The sequence below is a fragment of the Bufo gargarizans genome, chromosome 2 (genome assembly GCF_014858855.1).
Source record: "Bufo gargarizans isolate SCDJY-AF-19 chromosome 2, ASM1485885v1, whole genome shotgun sequence".
NCBI classification, from domain to species: Eukaryota; Metazoa; Chordata; class Amphibia; order Anura; family Bufonidae; genus Bufo; species Bufo gargarizans.
This window is the reverse complement of record NC_058081.1, coordinates 237,343,559-237,370,234: the sequence shown is the minus strand read 5'-3', so window position 1 is coordinate 237,370,234 and position 26,676 is coordinate 237,343,559.

Genomic DNA, 26,676 nt, shown 5'->3' with positions numbered 1-26,676 from the left:
GTGACATTTTTCAAATTTTGCCGGATAGAACCCCCAGCTCTGCATAGTTGACAGGGAATTAAAATTTAAGAAATTTTTCATTAATTGATGCGCGCCACATCCTTTCATTCAATGCTTAAACTTTAAAAAGTTGTCCCACATTTGCTCTTTAATACTTTGTCCCATATTTCCACTCTATCATATTTAATTTGGTGTGTCAGGGGCAGAGATAGGAAGAATATTATTGAAAACAATTATTTTTTTTACAAATGTATCCACATTTTTCCTATAAACGGTGTCTGCAGTGAATTTTCACATCTGCGCTGCAATAGCGTCTGTGTGTCAGGCCCACATATTAGGAAAATTATTAGTGACAACAAATATATTTTTTCCATAATTTATCCATAATTTTCCTATAAACGGCCCCTGCAGTGAATGGTCACATCTGCGCTGCAATAGCGTGTGTGTGTCAGGGCCAGATATCGGGAAAAATATTAGTGACAAAAAATATATTTTTTCCATAATTTATCCATAATTTTCCTATAAACAGTCCCTGCAGTGAATTGTAACCTCTGTGCTGCAATAGCGTGTTTGTGTCAGGCCCAGATTTTGGAAAAAATATTAGCAAAAACAATTATATTTTTTCCATAATTTATTTAAATTTGTTCTATAAACGGTCCCTGCAGTGAATTGTCACATCTGTGCTGCAATAGCGTGTGTGTCAGGACAAGAGATAGTAAAAATGTAAATTAAATCTATTTTCCTTTTTCCATACTTTTACATAATTTTGCTATATACTGTGCTTGCTGTGAACTGTAACATCCGTGCCACATCTTATGTGTCAAGCGTGCATATAACATTTAATATGAAGAAGGCAAGCATTAAGAGACGGGGAAGTGGCCGTGATGCCGATGGTGCATGCAGAGGCCGTGGCCCTGGGAGCGTTGAAACTGTACCTGCTGCCAGAGTACAAGAAAAACAATCATCCAAGATACCTAGCTTCATGTCCCAGTTTGCAGGGCGGCGCAGGACACCACTCTTGAAGTCAGTGCGAGCAGGTGGTCAGTTGGATTGCAGCAGATAGTGCTTCCAGTCAGTTAAGCACCACCATGTCTTCCAACAAGTCCAGTCTCAGTAGCCAGGATTCACAGTGGCCACAATCCTCACTCTGATCCTCCTTCCTCCCACCATTTACAGTCTGGCCAAACAAGTTTTCCCACACTCGGATATTCCGAGGACCTCTTTTCATCGCCATTAATTGATTTGGCCCTCTCGCAAATCAAATCTTTTACAAGGTAAGCTGACCTGCAGTCTTGCAACTCAAATCTTTTACAGGGTCATACCACCTGCAGGCCCTCAGCTCAGCTGCAGGCCCTTACATATAATGTTTTACAGGGTCAGCTCACCAGCAGGCCCGCACCTAAAATCTTTTACAGGGTCAGCTCACTAGCAGGCCCGCAACTCAAATCTTTTACAGGGTCAGCTCACCTGCAGGCCCGCAACTCATACTGCCTTGCTTTGAAGTGGTAGCCGTAGCCGTTTATCAGGCTCCCTCTCCGAAATCGAACATTGATTCCCCATTACCATTGGTCACCATGTTAGGCGCATAAAAGAACATCTAAAGTTGATAGGGATCGTGGCTGTCACGGGGACGTGCGATCAGGCACAAGTTATCTAGAGTCAACAAAGCGGCGTGTGTATGACGTTTCCTTATCCAAAATACTGCAGTGACATTCCCTGTAATTTTTTATTACTCATTACAATAACAGGGCATCTTAAGGGTCCTGTATTGTTATTTATCGTCATTACCTCCACGAGTCGGGAGTGTGTGATTTGCGCGCCACCCACTTTCCTTCCTTGGATGTGGTAGCCGTTTCTTAGGTTCCCTCTCCGGAATTAAATACTGATTCCCATTACCCATAGCTTACAATGGTTTTGAGCTGACAATAACATTGAAAGTTGATAGGCCAGACATCGGAATGGATCGTCACAATCAACCCCAGGTTATCTAGAGTCACCAAAGCGTCAGCAGGCCACAGCCCATAATGTTTTAGATGCTCAGATCAGCAGGGCAGGCCCTTTCTCCTTATGTTTTTAAGGGGTCACCAGCAGACCATCAATCATAATTTTTAAAGGGTGTGTATGATGCCCTCCTTTATGTGTATTTATGGGTGTATTGGAGTGCCTCTTCATTGTAATTTTTGGCAGCACTTACACTTTATATACAAGTAAATATTCAGGAAAGAATGTTTTCTATAAATTTTTCCTCTCAAATAGTTTTTTTTTACCCCTTGGTTTTGTGCGTATTATTGTCATTATGTAAAAGTGGCGTACTATTTGGACAATATAGTTCCCAGCAGCAACCAGCGAGTCCAAGATGCATCCATACATCCTCCCCATGCTGTTACAGAACCATTTTGGTGGTGTTACCAACAATTTCTGACATTTTCTTATGAACCAGGCACCCTCCCCTCTTCAGAGCAGGGGGTACCTGATATAATGCTCGGGTTCTCCCATTGACTTCCATTGTACTTGGGTGCTCGGTTGAGCACCCGAATATCACAATGTGTTTGGCCCGAGCTCCTGAGCACTACGGTGCTCGATCAGCACTAGGTTTTTCCAATAGCTGTCCCTAGCGCCTTCACATGTCTGTCCCTGCATTCTGAACGCTTGAAAATGGAAGAATCTAAAATGACTGCTGTATTTATAGGGCTATGACATCACAGGGCTGGCTGGCTGCTGATTGGCTGCATGCAGGCATGTCAATCTGGGTGATCCCACCTTCCCAGATTCCTTGCCCCCTGTCCTCTGTCCTCAAATGTGTAGTCACCATTTTAGGAAAATTGTGATTCGTTACCACGAGGTGCAATGAATTTCGCATTCGTTGCGAATCAAAGTTTTCCTGAAATTCCGATCGAAAAAAAAATGTTTAACACAAGTATATGACACTTTGCCATATACAGGTCCTTCTAAAAAAATTAGCATATTGTGATAAAGTTCATTATTTTCTGTAATGTACTGGTAAACATTAGACTTTCATATATTTTAGATTCATTACACACCAACTGAAGTAGTTCAAGCCTTTTATTGTTTTAATATTGATGATTTGGGCATACAGCTCATGAAAACCCAAATTTCCTATCTCAAAAAATTTGCATATTTCATCCGACCAATAAAAGAAAAGTGTTTTTAATACAAAAAAAGTCAACCTTCAAATAATTATGTTCAGTTATGCACTCAATACTTGGTTGGGAATCCTTTTGCAGAAATGACTGCTTCAATGCGGCGTGGCATGGAGGCAATCAGCCTGTGGCACTGCTGAGGTGTTATGGAGGCCCAGGATGCTTCGATAGCGGCCTTAAGCTCATCCAGAGTGTTGGGTCTTGCGTCTCTCAACTTTCTCTTCCCAATATCCCACAGATTCTCTATGGGGTTCAGGTCAGGAGAGTTGGCAGGCTAATTGAGCACAGTAATACCATGGTCCGTAAACCATTTACCAGTGGTTTTGGCACTGTGAGCAGGTGCCAGGTCGTGCTGAAAAATGAAATCTTCATCTCCATAAAGATTTTCAGCAGATGGAAGCATGAAGTGCTCCAAAATCTCCTGATAGCTAGCTGCATTGACCCTGCCCTTGATAAAACACAGTGGACCAACACCAGCAGCTGACATGGCACCCCAGACCATCACTGACTGTGGGTACTTGACCCTGGACTTCAGGCATTTTGGCATTTCCCTCTCCCCAGTCTTCCTCCAGACTCTGGCACCTTGATTTCCGAATGACATGCAACAGTCCAGTGCTGCTTCTCTGTAGCCCAGGTCAGGCGCTTCTGCCGCTGTTTCTGGTTCAAAAGTGGCTTGACCTGGGGAATGCGGCACCTGTAGCCCATTTCCTGCACACGCCTGTACATGGTGGCTCTGGATGTTTCTACTCCAGACTCAGTCCACTGCTTCCGCAGGTCCCCCAAGGTCTGGAATCGGTCCTTCTCCACAATCTTCCTCAGGGTCCGGTCACCTCTTCTCGTTGTGCAGCGTTTTCTGACACACTTTTTCCTTCCCACAGACTTCCCACTGAGGTGCCTTGATACAGCACTCTGGGAACAGCCTATTCATTCAGAAATTTCTTTCTGTGTCTTACCCTCTTGCTTGAGGGTGTCAATGATGGCCTTCTGGACAGCAGTCAGGTTGGCAGTCTTACCCATGATTGCGGTTTTGAGTAATGAACCAGGCTGGGAGTTTTTAAAAGCCTCAGGAATCTTTTGCAGGTGTTTAGAGTTAATTAGTTGATTCAGATGATTAGGTTAATAGCTCGTTTAGAGAACCTTTTCATGATATGCTAATTTTTTTAGATAGGAATTTTGGGTTTTCATGAGCTGTATGCCAAAATCATCATAATTAAAACAATAAAAGGCTTGAACTACTTCAGTTGGTGTGTAATGAATCTAAAATATATGAAAGTCTAATGTTTATCAGTACATTACAGAAAATAATGAACTTTATCACAATATGCTAATTTTTTTAGAAGGACCTGTATATGTGAGATGACCTGATACAGAGTTCTCACTAATATTCTTTATGATATGCTAGATTAATGTTATAACACAAGTTGTACAGTTTTCACTTATTCCAGCTACCACCCCCTTCCCCCAAAAAATAAATAAATAAAATATTTCTGTAAAAATGGGGAAAAAATGAAATGATTTACTTGCAGGTAGCTGATTCTGAGGTTTGCAGCAGCTGCACTTATGCTAGCAGGCACACAAGCCTCAGCTTCTCACTTCTTACTCCCTAGCTGACAGCTTTCCCTGTCCCTATTCTACACATACATTTCTTCTTCTAGCCCAGCACACACTGACGTTCTGTTCGTTCTGCTAGGGCACCTCCCTGCCTGCTGCAACATTGCAGTACTGGCTCATCTAGGCTGTCTGTTGGCCTGGGAGCCAATAAAGGTAAGACCTCCCCTCAATTCCTCTCAGTGTCATGTGAGAACCCTTCTTCTTCCTCCCTTGTGTATTTTTTCTCCACCATGTGCACTGAAAATGGTACTATGCATCATATATCTGGATTTGTCTGAAATAAACCTGAAAAGATTCAGATTTGTCTATTGTCTGAAAAATAGCAAAGTTCGGACCAAACTCAGTTTGGTCTGAACTGGTTGACTCATCCTTAGTGCAGAGCAAAGAAATAACCACAACGTATATACCACTGAGATTGTACATTGACATTACTTTACTATTTTCTTACTTTACATGGAGTTAGTACACTGTGTTTATAATAAGTTGCTCCTATAATTCATATTTCCTGGGGACCCTGTCTCAAGATACAGGGTGCAAAAGGCTTCTTGACTTAAAACACATCTTCTCTAGTCACCTCCTTGTCCCAACTTCCTGACTTTTTATATGTTTGTGAAACAAAATATATCTAGTGTGTCTTGATGTTTCTCAATAACATGAATCACCACATCTGATGCATTTAATTGTGTCTTCTGTATATGTGATACATTCTCTGCACTTCTATTCTATTTTATACTATTTGGATATAGTTAAAATACTGATAAAAATAACAGTATTGCAATTTTTTTTCTGGAAACTCCAATATGCTAAAATAAGTATATTATGTATGCAATTAGAGCCCTACATGGCACAGAGCAACAAACCTGGTTAAATGGCATCATTTCCTGAGAAAGTAAGAATTATAAAATAGATAGCATAATTTTATTATAAAGAACACTCAACAGGAAGGAGATATGACGTGATTGTGGCTTCAAGCTGCACAATCTACGTCAGCACATGACTTTACACCAGATGTGTTTGTCATTCTGGAAAATATTCCCTAAATTCTATTTATGTGTCATTCGTGTATTTTAAAATTGCAAAATTAAGTATTATCCCTTATTCTATGTTTTACACTAAACAAGATTTCAATTATATATAAATTAGGTTGAGTGTTAAACAATATACCCTATTAATACTTACTTTATTACGATGTTTCCATTCCACTCTCCACTGTTCTCAGGTATTCCCTGATTACCTAGGAAATTTTTTTGTGAAATTCGGCGAATCAGCTGAATCATACTTTTAAGAAATTCGCTCATCTCTAGTTATCATCCTGCTTCTTCACCACGAGTCCCCCTCTTCCAGTAGCAGCTCCTCACCCTTCTCCTCCATGGAACTTTCTCTATGTGGGTCCCCAACAGCTATGGGGAACCACTTCTGCCATCCCTTGTTGTGTAAACATTAGTATTTGCTCTGAGATAAATATCAAAGAGATGACATACGGTAATTTATGCCATATTTGTTCCTCCTGACAAATTTTGTGGCCATTCTAAGGGCTTCAGTATGTAGCAGACGTCTATGACAAGTTGCCACTTTCTGACCTTGAAACAGCACATGCTCTCTGCTGAGGTGGTCTGGAGCATGACAAAATAATTAACCACTTTGTGCTGCTTGTACAGATGCCCTAGCCTTTGAAAGGTAGAATTCCAGCGAGTTGGAATGTCATGCATCAAGCAGTGTAGTGGCAGACTGATCTGTCACTGCAAGTTCCTTGCTACAAAAGAATAGCTGAAATGTAAGGATAGTCTCCTGGACATGGCCAGCACACAATGTTCCTGACACTGTTACTGATCTTATTACCCAGCTGGAGTTGGCAGGGAGACAGCCATCAGGATGTTTGCTGCTTGATGCACTTTAGCAAGTGATCAGCTGTGTGGCTACTATCGCCCAGGCCAATCAGCTCTAACATGGCATAGTAACACTTCACTATGTCTAGAGGAAAGCTATCTCCATCAACAACCATCCTTTATTGTAAGAGCAGTGAGATTATAGAAGTCTCTGCCAGAGGAAGTTGTGATGCTGAACTCAATAAATTAGTTCCTGGTCCTGGGTGCATTTCTGAAATGTAATAATATTACAGGTTATAGTTATTAGAATTCTGGAGAAGGGTCATTGATCCAGGGAGTTATTCTGATTGCCTGATTAGAATCAGGAAGGATTTTTCGCCCTAAAATTAGGAAAATTGCCTTTTACCTCATGAGGGTTTTTTGCCTTCTCTTGGATCAACTTTGCAGGATAACAGGCTGAACTGGATGGACATATGTCTTTTTGTTACACCTTACAAACTATGTTACTGTCTTACTTTATACATGTGATAGGAGCAAGGGGGAGTGGGAGTGATGCTCTGCCCTGCTTCTGGTAGGGACGAAAGGATGTCCAAGAAGGATGATTGTGAGGAGGAGCAAAAGCGCTCTTTTTTACTAATTTTTTAATAATAAATGATATAATGTTTACATCAACCGCTCTTTATTGATTACTCAATATAACCAGATGGTGAGTGCCTGCTATTTGGAAAACGTAGATTACATTATTCTGTGATTGGGTGAAATCACTACTGAGAAAGAGCCCCCGTCCTTTGCTACCTAGACAGTGAGCCACTATATCCTTTTAACTATTTAACTTAAATGAGTTGTCTGAGCTTTTTCTGTTGATGACCTATACTTCGTAACAAAGCACATTTTTTGGTAAGTAATGGGTGCAATGACAGGAGCTGCGATAGTGCCACTCCCTATCATTGTACCCCTCTGATGCTGTATTCATACATGGTCGCAGCATCTGAGAGCAATAATACAGTGTAAAATGAACATAATATTTTTTTTTAATCATACTTACCACCTTTTTTTTCTCGCAACGGGCCGTCTAACGCCATATTGAAGATCTTTCATAAAATCTTGCACGGCCTGAGGTGACGTCATACATCACCAACCACGGAATTTTGGCCGAGATCTTCAATCAAGATGACGGTGGCCAGCCTGTCGCAAGCAAATGGAGGAGGTAAATATGATTTATTTTTAATTTTTTACACTATTTCAGGTTAAATTGATTCGCTACCACAAAGCACGGGGTAGTTCGTCTTTTCGGCGAATCAAATTTATCCTGAAATTCAAATTAAATTCCACTTTATTGGATTTGATTTGCTCATGGACGGAGGGACTAGAACAGTTCAGAAGGAAAGGTGTAGGGTAAAAAATATACATAAACCTCTTAATTGTATGTATACTAATGTCAGAAGCGTGACTAATAAAACTGGGGAATTGGAATTAGGGATGTTTGAGGAGGACTATGACATAGTGGGAATAGCTGAGACATGACTGGATGATAGCTATGACTGGGCAGTTAATGTACAGGGTTTCAGTCTGTTTAGAAAGGATTGTCAAAACCGGAGAGGGGGAGGGGTCTGCCTTTATGTAAAGTTCTGTCTAAAGCCCACACTCTGGGAAGATATAAGTGAGGGACATGAACATCTGAAGTCACAGTGGGTAGAAATACATGGAGGCAAAAACAATAAAAATTTACTAATAGGAGTTTAAACCACCTAATATACCAGAGTCCACAGAAAATCTACTACTAAACGAGATAGACGAGGCGGCAAATAATAATGAGGTGGTTATTATAGGGGACTTCAACTACCCAGATATAGACTGGAAAACTTAAAGCTGTACATCTCATAAAGGAAACAGGTTCTTGGCAATAACCAAAGACAATTACCTTTACCAACTGGTTCAGAACCCGACAAGCGGGACAGCTATACTGGACTTAGTCTTAACCAATAGACCTGACAGAACAACAGATGTGCAGGTTGGGCGACACCTAGGAAATAGTGAAAATAAAGTAATAACCTTCCAATTATCCTTCAATTGAGCGTTTCTACATAAGGGACAAAAATGCCAAACTTCAGGAAAACTAAATTTAGCCAACTAAGAAAGGCCATAGGAGTAACTAACTGGGGCAAAATACCTCAAAAAGAAAAAATACCACCACAAAATGGGATATTTTTAAAAGCTTCCTAAAATCTAATTGTGAGAGGTACATACCTTATAGGAATAAAAGGTTAAGGAACTAGAAGAAACCAATGTGGATAAATAGAACTGTAAGGAAAGCAATAAATGACAGAAAGAAAGCATTTAAATTACTAAAACAGGAGGGTAGCCAGGAAGCACTAAAAAACTATAAGGAAAAAATTGAATATGTAAAAAACAAATAAAAGCCACCAAACTAGATACCGAGAGATTAATTGTCAAAGCAAAACTAACCCTAAAATGTTCTTAGATTATATAAATGTTAAAAAGTCTGAAGGTGTCGGCCCTCTTCAGAGCAATAAGGGGGGAGTTGCAGAGAGCGACGAGGAGAAAGCAAAGCTACTAAATATTTTCTTCTCCACTGTATTCACTGAGGAGGAAAATAAACTGTCAGATGAAACGCAGAATGTAAAAGTAAATTCCCCATTAAAAGTGCCCTGTCTGACCCAGGAAGAAGTAAAACTACAACTTAAAAAGATTAAAATGGACAAATCGCCAGGACCAGATGGCATACACCCCCATAGCCTAAGAGAATTAAGTAATGTCCTAGCCGGACCCTTATTTCTGATATTCACAGACTCTATACTGACAGGGTGTGTTCCACAGGATTGGCGCATAGCAAATGCGGTGCCAATATTCAAAAAGTGTGCAAAAACAGAGCCCGGAAAATATAGGCCGGTAAGTATAACATCTGTTGTGGGTTAACTGTTTGAAGGTTTTCTAGGAGATGCTATGAAAATAAGCAAATAACACCATATCAGCATGGCTTTATGAGGGACTGGTCATGTCAAACTAATTTATAATCAGTTTCTATGAGGAGGTAAGTTCTAGACTTGACAGTGATGAATCAATGGATGTCATATATCTGGACTTCTCCAAAGCATTCGACACTGTACCACATAAAAGGTTAGTATGTAAAATGAGAATACTCGGAATGGGAGAAAATGTCTGTATGTGGGTAAGTAACTGGCTCAGTGATAGAAAACAGGGTGGTTATTAATGGTACGCACTCAGATTGGGTCACTGTCACTAGTGGAGTACCTCAAGGGTCAGTATTGGGCCCTATTCTCTTCAATATTTATTAATGGTCTTGTAGAATGCTTGCACAGTAAAATATCAATTTTATCAGATGACACTAAACTCTGTAAAGTAATTAACACTGAAGAGGACAATATACTGCTACAGATGTATCTGGATAGATTGGAGGCTTGGGTAGAGAAGTGGCAGATGAAGTTTAACACTGACAAATGTAAGGTTATGCACATCGGAAGGAATAATGCACATCACCCATACATACTAAATGGTAAAACACTCGATAACACTGTCAAGGATAAGGACCTACGAATTTTAATAAACGGCAAATTAAGCAGTAAAAAAACAGCGTCAGGCAGCTGCCGCCAAGGCCAAAAAGATAATGGATTGCATCAAAAGGGGCATAGATGCTCATGATGAGAACATAGTCCTACCACTTTACAAATCACTAGTCAGACCACACATGGAGTACTGTGTACAGTTCTGGGCTCCTGTAAACAAGGCAGACATAGCAGAGCTGGAGAGCATTCAAAGGAGGGCAACTAAAATAATAACTGGAATGGGGCAACTACAGTACCCTGAAAGATTATCAACATTAGGGTTATTCATAGAAAAAAGACAACTGAGGGGAGATCTAATTACTATGTATAAATATATCAGGAGGCAGTACAGAAATCTCTCCCATCAACTATTTATCCCCAGGACTGTGACGAGGGTATACCCTCTGCATCTGAAGGAAAGAAGGTTTATACACAAACATATAAAAGGATTCTTTATGGTAAGAGCAGAGAGACTATGGAACTCTCTGCCTGAGGAGGTGGTGATGGTGAGTATAATAAAATAATTCAAGATGGGCTTGGATGAATTTCTGAAGTGTAATAATATTACAGGCTATAGCTACTAGAGAGGGGTCATTGATCCAGGGAGTTATCTGATTGGAGTCAGGAAGGAATTTTTCCCCCTTAAGTGGGGAAAATTGGCTTCTATCTCACAGTATTTTATTTTGCAGGATAACAGGCCGAACTGGATGGACAAATGTATTTTTTTGGCCTTATATACTATGTTACTATGTAAAGGCCACCATTGCTATTTTCTTGTAAACAGCCAGACAGTTTCATCAGATGTGAATCCCAAAATTTGCAGCCTCACTGAACCCATATTATAGAACAGGAGAAGCCAAGTAGACTGATATATAGTTTTGTAGGAAAAAGATTTAGCAAAATTTGCAAAAGTTATACATTTAAATCTCAGCTCTTTCTGATTTAGGTTGTACAGGAGGGCATCTTATCTATGACTGACAAAAATCTCCGTATACTCACACAGAGAATGCTAAAAATCACTGATCAAAGATGGCCCCTGTGATTAGCTGAACTCATAACACAAATTTTTCTTTTATTTTTTTATAAATAATTTTCCTTTATTTTAGTCATCTCAACAATTACAATTTGTATAGAAAAGACCAGACTGATAAGATCATCCCCAACCCACCCCGCGAACCTCCTCCCCCCAAAAAAAAAAGAAAAGAAAAAAAAGGGGGAATCCGGATTAGTTAGCCGTGTCCCAATCCTTCCACAGTTTTCCCCACCTTAAGTAGGATCCTCTTTGTTTGTAGAGAATCCTCTCATAGCTTTTCACTTTCTCAACCAAACCCAACCAGTTATTACAGTCTGGAGCAGAGGAGGAGAACCATGATCTAGATATGAGAAGCCTGGCTAGAAACATCACCTTGATCAACAGTCGGCATTTTATAGGCTGGTCATTAACCTCCGATAGGTCTCCCAAGACCCATATCCTGGGGGACAAGGGGACGTCAATGTTGAGTTTACGAGCCAAGTTAGTTTGAACCAGTCTCCAATACCTGCCCACCATTGGGCAGTCCCAGAACAGATGTAGATGATCTGCCTCGGGATCACCACAACGTGGGCAATCAGAGGAGGCTCTAAGTCCTCTCCTATATAGCCATATAGGTGTCACATATAATTTGTGCAAAATATTAAATTGTACGACAGTGTGGTTAAAATTATTTAATTTTAACCTCATAACACAAATTTAAATGTAAAAATTATAATTTCCCCACAAAAATATCAATCTGCTCAGTTCCTCCTGCTCTATAACATGCAGCCTGCAGATTGCACTGCATTTTTGGTAACATCTTTAAAAATATTTAGAATATCAGTGGAATTCTATCAATTGCATTTAGTTTAATCCCTTTACATATTTGGATGGGAGAAGTTGGCAAGGGACCAATTAGAGTGGTCCCTTGCCTGTGATCACTCTGATTAGCTAGTCTGTGCAGACTCACCAATCTGAGCTTAGCAGTGTAAAAATGCCATTTTCAGGCTCTGATGTACACTCTGGAGATCAGCTTCTGAAATCAGGCATGACTTTGTTAGTGTACCTGATGCCCCTGTGTCCCTGATGCCCCTCGTGCGGTCCCCCAGTATAAGATGGTGGTGGCTCAGGAACAGAGCCACCACAATCATCAGTGAGTGTCAGCTGTAACACAAAGCTGACATTCTGCTGCAAGGACCCAGAACAGTGCTGTCACCGATCCCGGGCATGTAAACTCTTGATGCCGCAGTCAATAGCCACCTGCAACTTATATGAGGTTAACAGATGGAGGGGGCTCCCTCTCTCCCACAGTGGGCTGCTACACTGTGACAAAAGTGGGTCGATGGTTGCCATGGCAACCGTACACCTTATAAAGGCATCCAGGCTTGCCATGTATCTAAGCCTGCCAGACCCTGAGGGATTGATCAGGCTTAGTGTCGGTGTACATGACTATTGCAGTGTACTGTACAGCAATAGGAACACCTAAAGGGTTAACAAAGTTTGTATCATCCGTTTTGGATAAATTAAGGGTTGAACTTAGAGATAAGTGAATCGAAGTTATTCTGCTGTATAGAAGTTCAAGGAAAGGATAGGGAGGAATCATTCCACAGTATTGAAGCAGAACAGGGTTCAGTAGGAGAGGTTAAAACTTTGGTAATACGAGCAATCCTATTAGACCTTGCTGCACTGACTGCGTATCCAAATTGCCATTATACAGCTCTGTAATTCTAGCAAACCGTTCTTGTTATTGGGGTGCAAGTGCTGCTTGATACAGCCATTAACCCCTTAGGGACCCATGATGTACCGGTACGGCATGGATCCCGAGTCCTTAAGGACCCATGACGTACCGGTACGTCATGAGTTTAAATTGAGATTGTGGCGCCCCAGGGGTTAATCCGCACAGGATGCCGGCTGAAATCATTCAGCCGGCATCCTGTCACAACGCCTGGGGGGGTTATATGACCCCCCCCCCGTATCGGCGATCGCAGCAAACCGCAGGTCAATTCAGACCTGTGGTTTGTTGCGATTTCTGCTGTTTCTGATCGCCGCGGTTCAGAAACTTTAGTGTGGCTCAAATATATAGTTATCACCCCCCCTGCACCCCTGCATGATTTTAGCCCAGTGGGAGGTGCAGGGGGGTGTTGCGGGCGGTGCGGGAGGCGGGCGGTGCGGCAGTGTCAAGGAACCATGAACCAGACGTACAACATGCGATACGTGGAATTAAGAAGGCTTTATTGCAAATCAAGCTGTAAGCAAAAGCCCAAACGGATGGCTAAACCGGAGCAGGGTCTTGCAAAGCCAGAGGTCAGGAACCAGAAGGGTAGTCAGACGAAGCCAGGATCAGGAACCAGAAGGGTAGTCAGACGAAGCCAGGATCAGGAACCAGTGGGGTAGTCAGACGAGGCCAGGATCAGGAACCAGAAGCAGCAGCAGTCTTAGAAGCATGTGCACACAGGAGGACCAAGCAAGGAACTGAAGCCACAGACCTCCTATATATATGAGCTAGGCATCCAGCTCCTCCCAGTGGGAAGGAGAAGCCGCAGGGTGGGAGGCTACAGAAACCCAGAAACCAAGATGGCCGCCAGCACATGTCAAACGAAGGAGACAGCAAGAGGTAAGACCATGACAGTACCTCCCCCTCAAGGGCCCCTCCTCCGCGGAGTAAGGAACGGTTTCTGAGGGAAGCGTGCGTGGAAGGCTCGGAGCAAGGCAGGAGCATGGACATCTGCGGAGGGAACCCAGGAACGCTCCTCTGGACCATAACCACGCCAATGGACCAAAAACTGCAACCGACCGCGGACCAGGCGTGAGTCCAGGATATTGCTCACCTCATACTCCTCACGATTGCCCACTTGGACCGGACGAGGCCGAGGAACCGAGGAAGTGAAACGATTACACACCAATGGCTTCAACAGGGAGACATGAAACACGTTGGAGATCCGCATGCCAGGAGGAAGCGCAAGGGCATAGGCTACCGGGTTTACCCTGCGAAGCACTCGGAAGGGACCAACAAAGCGAGGCGCCAGCTTGGGAGTGGGCACTCAAAGGTTGAGGTTGCGGGTGGACAACCATACACGGTCTCCGACCTGGTAGGAAGGAGCGGGCGCTCGTCTGCGATCAGCCTGGAGTCTCTGGCGCTGCGCAGAGACCTCAAGGGACCTCTGGATCTGTACCCAAGAAGCACGTAGGACGGAAAGGTGATCCTCCACAGCCGGAATATCCTGGGGAGAGAATACCTCCGGTAACACGGCAGGTTGGAACCCATAATTGGCCATGAAGGGAGACGTCCCAGAGGAAGAGTTCACCGCCGTGTTCCTGGCAAACTCAGCCCAAGGCAGGAGGTCAACCCAATTGTCTTGGTGATCGGAGACATAGCAACGAAGGAATTGCTCCAAGGCCTGATTGGATCGTTCTGCGGCCCCATTGGACTGAGGGTGGTAGGCCGAGGAGAAAGAGAGATGAATCCCCAACTGGGAGCAAAAGGCGCGCCAGAACCTGGACACAAACTGACTCCCCCGATCCGACACAATCTCCTTGGGCAAACCGTGCAACCGGAAGACCTCCCTGGCGAAAATCGTGGCCAACTCTTGTGCAGAGGGTAACTTCTTGAGAGGAACACAGTGGCACATTTTGGAAAACCGATCCACAATCATGAGAATGACCGTATGGCCTCGGGATGCAGGGAGGTCCACAATGAAATCCATCCCCAGGTGTGACCATGGGCGCTCCCCGGTGGCTATGGGTTGCAAAAGGCCCAACGGAAGGTGCCGAGGGGACTTACTCTGGGCACAAACGGAGCATGCCGCTACATATGCGGCGATGTCGGAACGTAGAGAAGGCCACCAGAACAGACGTGAAACAGCCCAGGACAGCTGATTCTTTCCAGGATGCCCCGCGGCCTTGGAGTTATGGTAGATTCGCAACAACCGAGTGCGCAACTCCTCAGGCACAAAACATCTGCCGTTGGGTCTCCCAGAGGGAGCACCAGATTGAGCCGCCAAAATCTGCTCACCCAGGGGAGAGGTCAGGCTGGTGCGAATGGCGGCCAGGATCTGATTCGGAAGTATGACCGAAGTCGGAATAGACTCCTCCCCGGACAGCTCGGAGTACTGCCGTGATAAGGCATCCGCTCTGATGTTCTTGGAACCGGGTAGGTAGGAGACCACGTAATTAAAACGTGACAAGAACAGAGCCCATCTGGCCTGACGTGGTGTCAATCTCTTGGCCTCAGAAAGGTAGGTCAGATTCTTGTGGTCCGTCAGGATGAGAACCGGAACCACCGAACCCTCGAGCAAGTGCCTCCATTCTTTAAGGGCCTGCACGATGGCCAATAACTCCCTGTCACCAATCTGATAGTTGCACTCCGCGGAAGACAGTTTCCGGGAGTAAAACCCACAAGGAAGCAGAGGACCCTCTGGTGTTCTACGCTGAGACAGAAGGGCGCCTACTCCCGTCTCAGACGCGTCCACCTCGAGGACAAAGGGCAACCCAGGGTTGGGATGCGACAGAATCGGAGCCGACACAAAGGCGGACTTTAGAGCCTCAAAAGCTCGGATGGCCTCGAGCGGCCAGACCTGGAAATTACTGCCCTTCCTGGTCAGATCCGTGAGAGGCTTGGCTAGCATAGAAAAGTCCCTGATGAACTTCCGATAATAATTGGCGAAGCCCAAAAAGCGCTGCAGGGCACGAAGACCACTGGGCTGGGGCCACTGTAAGACAGCCGAAACCTTCTCAGGATCCATGGAGAACCCCTCAGCGGAAATGATGTAACCTAAGAAGGTTACCTGGGATCGGTGAAATTCGCATTTCTCAAGCTTACCGAACAGCCTGTTCTCTCGTAACCGTTGCAACACTCGTCTGACATCCATAATGTGGGCCTCCATGGATTCAGAATATACCAAGATGTCATCCAAATAGACCACCACACACTGCTGCAACAGGTCACGGAAAACATCGTTGATGAATTCCTGGAAGACTGCGGGCGCATTGCACAACCCAAAGGGCATAACCAAGGATTCATAATGACCGGTCCTGGTGTTAAACGCGGTCTTCCACTTATCGCCCGCCTTGATCCTTACCAGGTTATATGCCGCCCTCAGGTCGAGTTTGGTAAAGACCGTGGCCCCTTTGAGGCGATCGAACAGCTCGGAAATCAAGGGTATCGGGTAAGCGTTCTTGATCGTGATGCGATTGAGACCCCTGTAATCGATGCAAGGCCTCAACTCACCGCCCTTCTTTTTCACAAAGAAAAATCCAGCCCCTGCCGGGGACGAGGATTTGCGGATGTGTCCGCGTGAAAGCGCCTCCCTCACGTACTCCTCCATGGCCTCATTCTCCGCTACCGACAGTGGATAGACCTTGCCACGAGGAGGAACGGCACCAGATTGTAACTCTATGGCACAATCGTATGGGCGGTGCGGAGGTAGGGCAACCGCGCGCACCTTATCGAATACATCCCGGTACTCTTCGTATTCAGGAGGCAACAGAGAGTCCGAGGAAGTACACAGCAACTTGACAGGCCCATGGATGCAACTAGCCCCACACTGCGGTGACCACGAGAGGATCTCGGCCGATCTCCAATCGAAAGTCGGATTATGCTTCTGGAGCCAGGGGTACCCCAAGACCACCGAGTAGTGTGGAGACAAAATAACCTGGAGACAGACCGACTCTCTGTGAACGGCACCAATGGCTATCCCCACTGGAAGGGTCTCATGAGTCACGTGTGGCGGCAGAAGGGGTCTGCCGTCTATCGCCTCAAGAGCCAGTGGGGAACCTCGAGGCTGCAGAGGAATGGAATTGGCGGCAGCGAACACACTATCAATGAACAAACCACCAGCACCAGAGTCCACCAACGCCTGGGTCGTCACCGAGCCCCCGACCCAGGAGAGGAATACAGTGATCAGTGGTTTGTCAACACGGGAAACCGGGGACGAGGAGACTCCACCCAAGATCTGCCCCCGACAGGATCTCAGGTGCGAGCGTTTCCCGGACGGTTCGGACATGCCAACCGAAAATGCCCACCGAGACCACAGTACATGCATCGGCCCTCGCGTCTCCGGAGTACCCTCTCCCCCTCGGACAGGCGAGCAAACCCCAGCTGCATGGGTTCACCCCCAGACAAGTCATCCCCAGGAGGCGTGGGAGGAGAGGGAGGCACGGGTGGGACAGCAAACGTAGGCGCCAATCTGTTAGAAGACCTCCGCAGGCTCTCCTTAAAGGAAGGTCTCTCCCTGAGTCTGGTGTCAATCAAAATCAGGAAAGAAATAAGAGACTCGAGCTCCACTGGTAGGTCCTTAGCTGCAACCTCATCCTTCAAGGCATCCGAGAGACCATGAGAGAAAGCAGCGACCAGAGCCTCATTATTCCAGCCCACCTCTGCTGCCAGGGTACGAAACTCAATGGCGTATTCAGCTACGGATCGTGAACCCTGTCTGATGGACATAAGGAGCTTCGCAGCAGAGGCAGCACGAGCCAGCACATCGAATACCTTCCGAAGAGAAGCAACAAAACCGGAAAACTCGGCAACCACCGGATTGTTGTTCTCCCATAAAGGGCTGGCCCAGGCCAAGGCCTTGTCCGAGAGCAGCGAGATCAAGAAGCCCACCTTTGATCTCTCAGTAGGAAAGGCATGTGGCAGCAACTCGAAATAAATGCCCACCTGGTTAAGGAAACCTCGGCACTGAGTTGGCTCTCCCCCAAAGCGCTGTGGAAGGGGGGCAGAATCGGTCATACCCCGAGACACCGCAGGCGCAGCGACAGGTGTCGGGGTAGACTCTGGCGCAACAACCGGAGCGGCAGTAGGAGCGGGCCCAGGAGCGACAACCGACCCATCGGCAACGGAAGCGAAATGAGACGTGCGTTCAAGCAGGGTTTGCAACGCCACAGCGAACCGACCCAACAGGTGATCCTGCTGATCAAGTCTGGCAACCAGCGTAGGTAGCGAGGATGGCCCTGTACCGTCAGAATTCATGGCTTGGTCCTAATGTCAAGGAACCATGAACCAGACGTACAACAAGCGATACGTGGAATTAAGAAGGCTTTATTGCAAATCAAGCTGTAAGCAAAAGTCCAAACGGATGGCTAAACCGGAGCAGGGTCTTGCGAAGCCAGAAGTCAGGAACCAGAAGGGTAGTCAGACGAAGCCAGGATCAGGAACCAGAAGGGTAGTCAGACGAAGCCAGGATCAGGAACCACCGGGGGATAGTCAGACGAGGCCAGGATCAGGAACCAGAAGCAGCAGCAGTCTTAGAAGCATGTGCACACAGGAGGACCAAGCAAGGAACTGAAGCCACAGACCTCCTATATATATGAGCTAGGCATCCAGCTCCTCCCAGTGGGAAGGAGAAGCCGCAGGGTGGGAGGCTACAGAAACCCAGAAACCAAGATGGCCGCCAGCACATGTCAAACGAAGGAGACAGCAAGAGGTAAGACCATGACAGGCAGGCGGGATCGCGATCCCCCGCCCGCCTCCCGCCTAATAATCGTTGGCTTCTAGTGGGTATACCAGGGTGTCAGCACATTGCTGATACCCTGGTATAAACGGCTGACATCTGTGAATGGATGTCAGCCGTTTAACCCTTTCCATACAGCGGTCCGTACGGTCGTTACGACTGATCTATAAAGCGGTCATGTTACTTTCCCCGCACGGTGAACGCCATAAAAATTAAAAAATAAAAACTATGAGAAAATAGAAATTTTGCCCACCTTACTTCCCAAAAAAGGTAATAAAAGTGATGAAAAAAGTATGTACGCCAAAATAGTGCCAATCAAACAGTCATCTCATCCCGCAAAAAATGAGACCCTACATAAGATAATCACCAAAAAACTGAAAAAACTATGGCTTTTAGACTATGGAGACACTAAAACTTTTTTTGTTTTAAAAATGAAATCATTGTGTAAAACTTACATAAATAAAAAAAAGCATACATATTAGGTATCGCCGCGTCCGTGACAACCTGCTCTATAAAATTACCACATAATCTAACCTTTCAGATGAATGTTGTAAATAACAAAAAAAAAAACGGTGCCAAAAAAGCTATTTCTTGTTACCTTGCCGCACAAAAAGTGTAATATAGAGCAAACAAAAATCATATGTACCCTAAACTAGTACCAACAAAACTGCCACCTTATCCCGTAGTTTCTAAAATGGGGTCACATTTTTGGAGTTTCTACTCTAGGGGTGCATCAGGGGGGCTTCAAATGGGACATGGTGTAAAAAAAAACAGTCCAGCAAAATCTGCATTCCAAAAACCATATGGCATTCCTTTCCTTCTGCGCCCTGCCGTGTGCCTGTACAGCTGTTTATGACCACATATGGGGTGTTTCTGTAAACTACAGAATCAGGGCCATAAATAATGAGTTTTGTTTGGCTGCTAACCCTTGCTTTGTTACTTGAAAAAAAGATATTAAAATGGAAAATTTGCCCAAAAAGTAAAATTTAGAAATTGTATCTCTATTTTCCATAAAATCTTGTGCAACACCTAAAGGGTTAACAAAGTTTGTAAAATCAGTTTTGAATACCTTGTGGGGTGTAGTTTCTTAGATGGGGTCACTTTTAGGGAGTTTCTACTCTAGGGGTGCATCAGGGGGCTTCAAATGGGACATGGTGTCAAAAAAACAGGCCAGCAAAATCTGGCTTCCAAAAACCAAACGGCGCACCTTTCACTCTACTCCCCGCTGTGTGGCCGTACAGTAGTTTACGGCCACATATGGGGTGTTTCTGTAAACGGCAGAGTCAGGGCAATAAAGATACAGTCTTGTTTGGCTGTTAACCCTTGCTTTGTTAGTGGACAAAAATGGGTTAAAATGGAAAATTAGGCAAAAAAATTAAATTCTCAAATTTCATCCCTATTTGCCAATAACTCTTGTGCAACACCTAAAGGGTTAACAAAGTTTGTAAAATCAGTTTTGAATACATTGAGGGGTGTAGTTTATAGAATGGGGTCATTTTTGGGTGGTTTCTATTATGTAAGCCTCGCAAAGTGACTTCAGAGCTGTAGTGGTCCCTAAAAATTGGGTTTTTGTAAATTTCTGAAAAATTTCAATATTTGCTTCTAAAGTTCTAAACCTTGTAACATCCCCAAAAAATAAAATATAATTCCCAAAATAATTCAAACCTGAAGTAGACATATGGGGAATGTAAAGTCATCACAATTTTTGGGGTATTACTATGTATTACAGAAAAAGAGAAAATGAAACTTTGAAATTTGCTAATTTTTCCAAATTGTTTGTAAATTAGGTATTTTTTTATGCAAAAATAATAATTTTTTTGACTTCATTTTACCAATGTCATGAAGTACAATATGTGACGAAAAAACAATCTCAGAATGGCCTGGATAAGTAAAAGCATTTTAAAGTTATGAGCACTTAAAGTGACACTGGTCAGATTTGCAAAAAATGGCCAAGTCCTTAAGGTTAAATAGGACTGAGTCCTTAAGGGGTTAACAGGGTTTATTACAAGAAAAGATTTCTTTGTCTTATTTGCCCTTGTCAGGTGCAGTTATATGTTCTAAAGCATTTTTTGTCTTGTATTAGTGGGGGGGGGGGGGGAGAGCTAATTAGCCATTGCCTGGTGAAGTGAGAAAATTATAGCCCTTTTTGATGTGTATTATTGGCATATATATATTTGCCGTTCAACGGTGCAGTTATATGTTCTAAAGCCCTTTTTGGCTTGTATTAGTGGAATTCTTTTTTTTATCTGCCGTTCAGCTGTGTAGCTATATATATCTAAAGCCTTTTGTGGAGTGGAAAAGTGGAAAAATAAGGGTCTATTTGCCATTCAGCGGTGCAGTTATTTGTTCTAAAGCACTTTTTTGCGTGTATTAGTTGCACGAAAAAATTATTTGCCGTTCTGTGGTAAAGTGAGAAAATTACAGCCATTTTTGGCGTGTATAAGTTGAAAAAAGAAAACTATATTTTTCATTTTGCGGTGCAAATATATGTTCTAAAGCCTTTTTTTCGCATGTATAAGTGGAAAAAAGTAAGGGCGTATTTGCCAATAAGCTGTACATTTATATGTTCTAAAGCCCTTTTTGGCGTGTATTAGTGGCAAAAAAACTACATTATTTGCTGTTCAGCGGTTCAGTTATATGTTCTAAAGCCTTTTGTGTAGTGTATAAGTAGAAACAAGTAAGGGCCTATTTGCCGTTCAGCAGTGCAGTTATATGTTTTGCAGCCCTTTTTGGCGTGTATCAGTGGCAAAAAATATATTTTTGCCGTTCAGCGTTGCAGTTATATTTTAAAGCCCTTTTTGGCGTGTTTTAGTGGCAAAAAAAATATTTATATTTGCCGTTCAGTGGTGCAGTTATATGTTCTAAAGCTATTTTTTGTGTGTATTAGTGGCACAAAAAAAGTATTTGCCGTTGTGTGGTAAAGTAAGAAAATTACAGCCCTTTTTTGCGTGTATAAGTGGAAAAAAGAAAAAATATATTTGTCTTTCAGCGGTGCAAGTTATATGTTCTAAAGCCTTTGTGTATTGTATAAGTAGAAAAAAGTAAGGGCCTATTTGCCGTTCAGCAGTGCAGGTATATGTTTTGAAGCACTTTTTTGTGTGTATTAGTGGCACAAAAAAAAGTATTTGCCATTGTGTGGTGAAGTGAGAAAATTACAGCCCTTTTTGGCGTGCATTAGTGGCAAAAAATATATTTTTGCTGTTCAGTGGTGCAGTTATGTTTTAAAGACCTTTTTGGTGTGTATTAGTGGAAAAAAATATATATTTTATTTGCCGTTCAGCTGTGTAGTTATATGTTCTAAAGCCTTTTGTGGCATGTAGAAGTGGAAAAAAAGGGACCTATTTGCCATTCAGTGGTGCAGTTATATGTTCTAAAGCACTTTTTTGTGTGTATTAACGGCACTAAAAAAGTATTTGCCGTTGTGTGGTAAAGTGAGAAAATTACAGCCCTTTTTTAGGTGTATAAGTGGAAAAAAAAAAATTGTCGTTCAGCGGTGCAGTTATATGTTCTAAAGCCCTTTTGTGGAGTGTATAAGTGGAAAAAAGTATGGGCCTATTTGCCGTTCAGCTGTACAATTATATGTTCTGAAGCCCTTTTTTGTGTTTATTAGTGACAGAAAAAAAAATATTTGCTGGTGTATGGTGAAGTGAGAAAATTACAGGCCTTTTTGGCCTGTATTAGTGGCAAAAAAATATATGTTTGCCGTTCAGCTGTGCATGTTCTAAAGCCCTTTTTGACGTGTATGGTGAAGTGAGAAAATTACAGCCCTTTTTGGCGTGTTTTAGTGGCAAAAAATATATATATTATTTGCTGTTCAGCAGTGTAGTTATGTGTTCTAAAGACTTTTGTGTAGTGCATAAGTAAAAAAAAAAAAATAAGGGCCTTTGTGCCGTTCAGCAGTGCAGTTATAAGTTCTAAAGCCCTTTTTGACATGTATTAGTGGAAAAATAATATATATTATTTGACATTCAGTGATACCGTTTTATGTTCTAAAGCCTTTTGTGGAGTGCATAAGAGGAAAAAAGTAAGGGCCTATTTTCCGTTCAGCAGTGCTGTTATATGTTCCCAAGCCCTTTTTCGTGTGTTAGTGGCAAAAAATATATATTTGCCGTTCAGCGGTGCAGTTATATGTTCTAAAGCCTTTTGTGAAGTGTATAAGTGGAAAAAAGTAAGGTCCTTTTTGCCGTTCAGCAGTGCAGTTATAAGTTCTAAAGCCTTTTTTGGCATGTATTAGTGGAAAAATAATATATATTATTTGACATTCAGTGATGCTGTTTTATGTTCTAAAGCCTTTTGTGGAGTGCATAAGAGAAAAAAGTAAGAGCCTATTTGCCATTCAGCAGTGCTGTTATATGTTCCCAAGCCCTTTTTTCGTGTGTTAGTGGCAAAAAATATATATTTGTCGTTCAGCGGTGCAGTTATATGTTCTAAAGCCTTTTGTGAAGTGTATAAGTGGAAAAAAGTATGGTCCTTTTTGCTGTTCAGCAGTGCAGTTATAAGTTCTAAAGCCTTTTTTGGCATGTATTAGTGGAAAAATAATATATATTATTTGACATTCAGTGATGCCGTTTTATGTTCTAAAGCCTTTTGTGGAGTGCATAAGAGAAAAGTAAGGGCCTATTTGCCATTCAGCGGTGCACTGATATGTTCTAAAGTCCTTTTTGGAGTGTGTTAGTGGCACAAAAATAGTATTTGCCATTGTGTGGTAAAGTGAGAAAATTACAGGTCTTTTTGCCGTGTTTTAGTGGCAAAAATTTTATATTTGCCGTTCAGCAGTGCATATTCTAAAGGCTTTTGTGGAGCGTATAAGTGGAAAAAAGTAAGGGCCTATGATAAAGATGATTTAGCCAATCGCACTTGGGAGAAGGGTGAAGAAGGGGCTTCATCATCATCAGAAGAAGAGGGTGGCAGCTTGCGCGTGAGGCAGCGGCTGAGCCAGAAGGGTGGTAGCATAGCTTTGGGTCAGCAAGGTGGCAGCAGTTTTAAAACGTGCCTGGGGTAGACCACCCACTTTGCAGGAGCTTATCGGACCGGAAAGTAGTGGTGCAGGGTTTCAAGGAGGCAGTGGTGGTAGAAATCAGTCAGCGTGGAGGGTTGGGGTTAAAATGCCATACTTGGCGGTGTGGCAATTTTTTGTTAGGCCGCCAGTAAAGGTGAACATGGACATTTGCCGAATTTGTGGGCAGAAGGTGAGGCGTGGCCAGGGTACCTATGTTGGCACCACCGCCCTGCGTCAAAACATGCAGCGTCACCATAGAGTGTCCTGGGAGAACCGTGGCTCCGATATAATGGTCCAGCCTGCCACAGCAACCGCTGCATCACCCAGTGGCATGCACCTAATTTCATGCAGTCAAGGCTCCTGTCACGGCCATGGTCATGGTCGTGACTCCTGAACCGCATGCGGTTGTCAGCGGTTTGGTCTGTTGTCAATCACAGGTGAGGGCTGTGGTATTTGCCTCACCTGTGGTTGCCGCTGGCAACAGTATTTATGTGGCAGCATAGCAGCCTGAGCTGTATCGTGGCAGCTTGCTATGTTGTGCATGCGGTTGCACGTGGTATGTGTGTATGTATGCACTTTGTATGTCTGGTGTGCACTCTGTGTTATGTTTGGTGTGCACTCTGACATTTTCCTTTCATCTGTGGCTGCCCGTGGCAACGTTTGGTGTTAGTACATGTGGTGGCAGTGTCTCAGCCTTTTGGCCGGCTCCTAGGACACGTTTGCCACACATGTCGTTGTCAATGGTTACAGCCGCAGTGAGTATTTGTGTGAATTTCCTTTTATGTGGTCTCACTACACTCCCTGGTGTTGGAAGGGTTAATTACCTTCTGTGTGTGTGAACACTGGGTGTGTCTGTGTGGGTGTGACTACTTGGGCCTATAAAGCCTCTGTGTTATCTCCAGTCTGAGGGGTACTTCAGCCATGACTAGCTGGAGTAGCCTCCTGTGTTATTTCACCTGCCAGTGGGAGCCACCCTTTTGGTCATAAGTTTAGGTTTGCGTGATGTTTAGTTGATGTTTTCCTTTATTATTCAGTGCAGCTATGGATCTGAATCCCTGTGTGTGGATGTGTGTGTGCTGAGTTCTATTTGTATTGTTTGTGGACTTCAGCTTGCCTGCACACGGATCCAGTCAGCAAGACTGTGGCAGGTGGCTGGAACTTATGCAGTTCACCTGCCATATCCATAGGCCTGTTTCTGTTCCCCTTTTTCCTGCAGCTTGGCCAGTGAGACTCCTGTTCCTCCGTGTCCAGAAGGAACAGGTCGTCTTACCCTTCACTCCTAGTTCAGGGACCGGCGGAGGGTAAGTAGGGATCAGAGGTTCCTGAGCATAGGCCCTCCTACCTTCAAGGTCGGCCCATGCAGCTAGGAGTTAGGGACGGATTAGGGATGCGTTAGGAGGTGACCTGCTCCCTAATTCTCTCGTCCTAGCCGAGCAGCTGTTAACATCTTTTGGCATCGCACGGCTGAGGGTTTTCCCCATCCTCAGCCGTGAAAGCTCCACCACCTCACCCGAAGGGAACTGTCTGTCCTTCCCATCATCTGCTGGTCCTGATGATCCTGCTCCTCCTACACCTCGTCAGTCATTCCGTCAGCAATCGATCACCAAAGAGATTGCCAAGAGACAACATTATGCGAGCACTCATCGAATGGCGCAGAAGCTTAACGTGCTCCTGGCCAAGTTGCTGGTGCGGAAGTCCTTCCCTTTCCAAGTGTGGACTCTGCACCTTTCAGAGAACTGACAGCTTGTGCTGAGCCGAGGTGGAGAGTCTCAAGCCATCATTTCTTTGCCAAAAAGGTTGTACCAGCCTTGCAAACGTATGAAGAACCGAACGTGGGCCTGTCCTTGAGCCTGTCGGTGTCTGCCAAATTGAACGGCAGTGCTGATGTGTGGAGCTCTATTTACGGTCAGGGACAATACATGTTCTTTACAGCCCACTGGGTGAATGTGGGTTATGCACAGCCACACCAGCAACTTGGCCAGGTAATGCCACTTCCACCTCCGAGTTCGTGTTCTCACAATATTGGTCCTGTGACAATGTCCGCCTCTGCTTCCTCATCCTACACTGCAAAGACAATTCACAGTGCCCCTCCAGCCTACCACATGAGCAGGACACAGAGGTGTCAAGCTGTTCTGCACCTCATTTGCCTGGACAAACAAAGGCTTTCTCCCAGACAACTCAAAATCGGAACCATGATGACCGACAACGGGAAGAACATGGTGTCAGCGCTGCGTCAAGGAGGGTTGAGCCATGGCACATGTGTTCAATCTGGTTGTCAAGTGGTTCCTGAAGTCTTCCACCCATCTGCAAGACATCCTAAAAATAGCCAGGAAACATTGCATGCACTTCAGCCACTCGTACACCGCAAAGCACACCCTCTTTGAGCATCAGCGGCAGAACGGTATCCCCAACATAGGCTGATATGCAATGTTTCCACCAAATCTGGCTGGTTAGGGGACTGGAGACGTGGCACCTAGATCTAACGGCTACATGAGCCCTATGGGGGCTGTGGGGGCTGAACTAGAGGAGGAGGACATTGGAGCACAAGTAATGTGTAGCAAAATGGGTAGTTTTTCTACACAGGTCACAGGAGAAGAGGAGCAGCAGCAGCCAGAGGAGCTACAGGGTGATAAGGAGGACGACGCAGAGGACCTAGACACACCGTGGCAGTATTCAGTGTATATGGAGGCAGGGATTACCTCCTAGTCACTTGCACAAATGGCCTGATGCATGCTCACTTACTTGCGTAGTAACAGCCATTCGGCAGAGGGATGTCTTCTGGCACTCCACCTTGTTGGACCCTCTCTACCAGTCTAAAATGGGGGCCTTTTTTTTTACACCCGCTGAACTAGTATAGAGACATCCTATGTAGTAATTTGGCCGCTGCCTATCTGCCCCATCAACCATCCTCTCGCGGGTCTCACGTTCCTTTGCCATGGCTGCTGTGGCAGGGTGGGGGGGGGGTAGGAGCAGTTCCAGCTCCATCAGCAGCAACTTGAAACTAGAGTCACTGATGAGCAGCTTTCTTCACC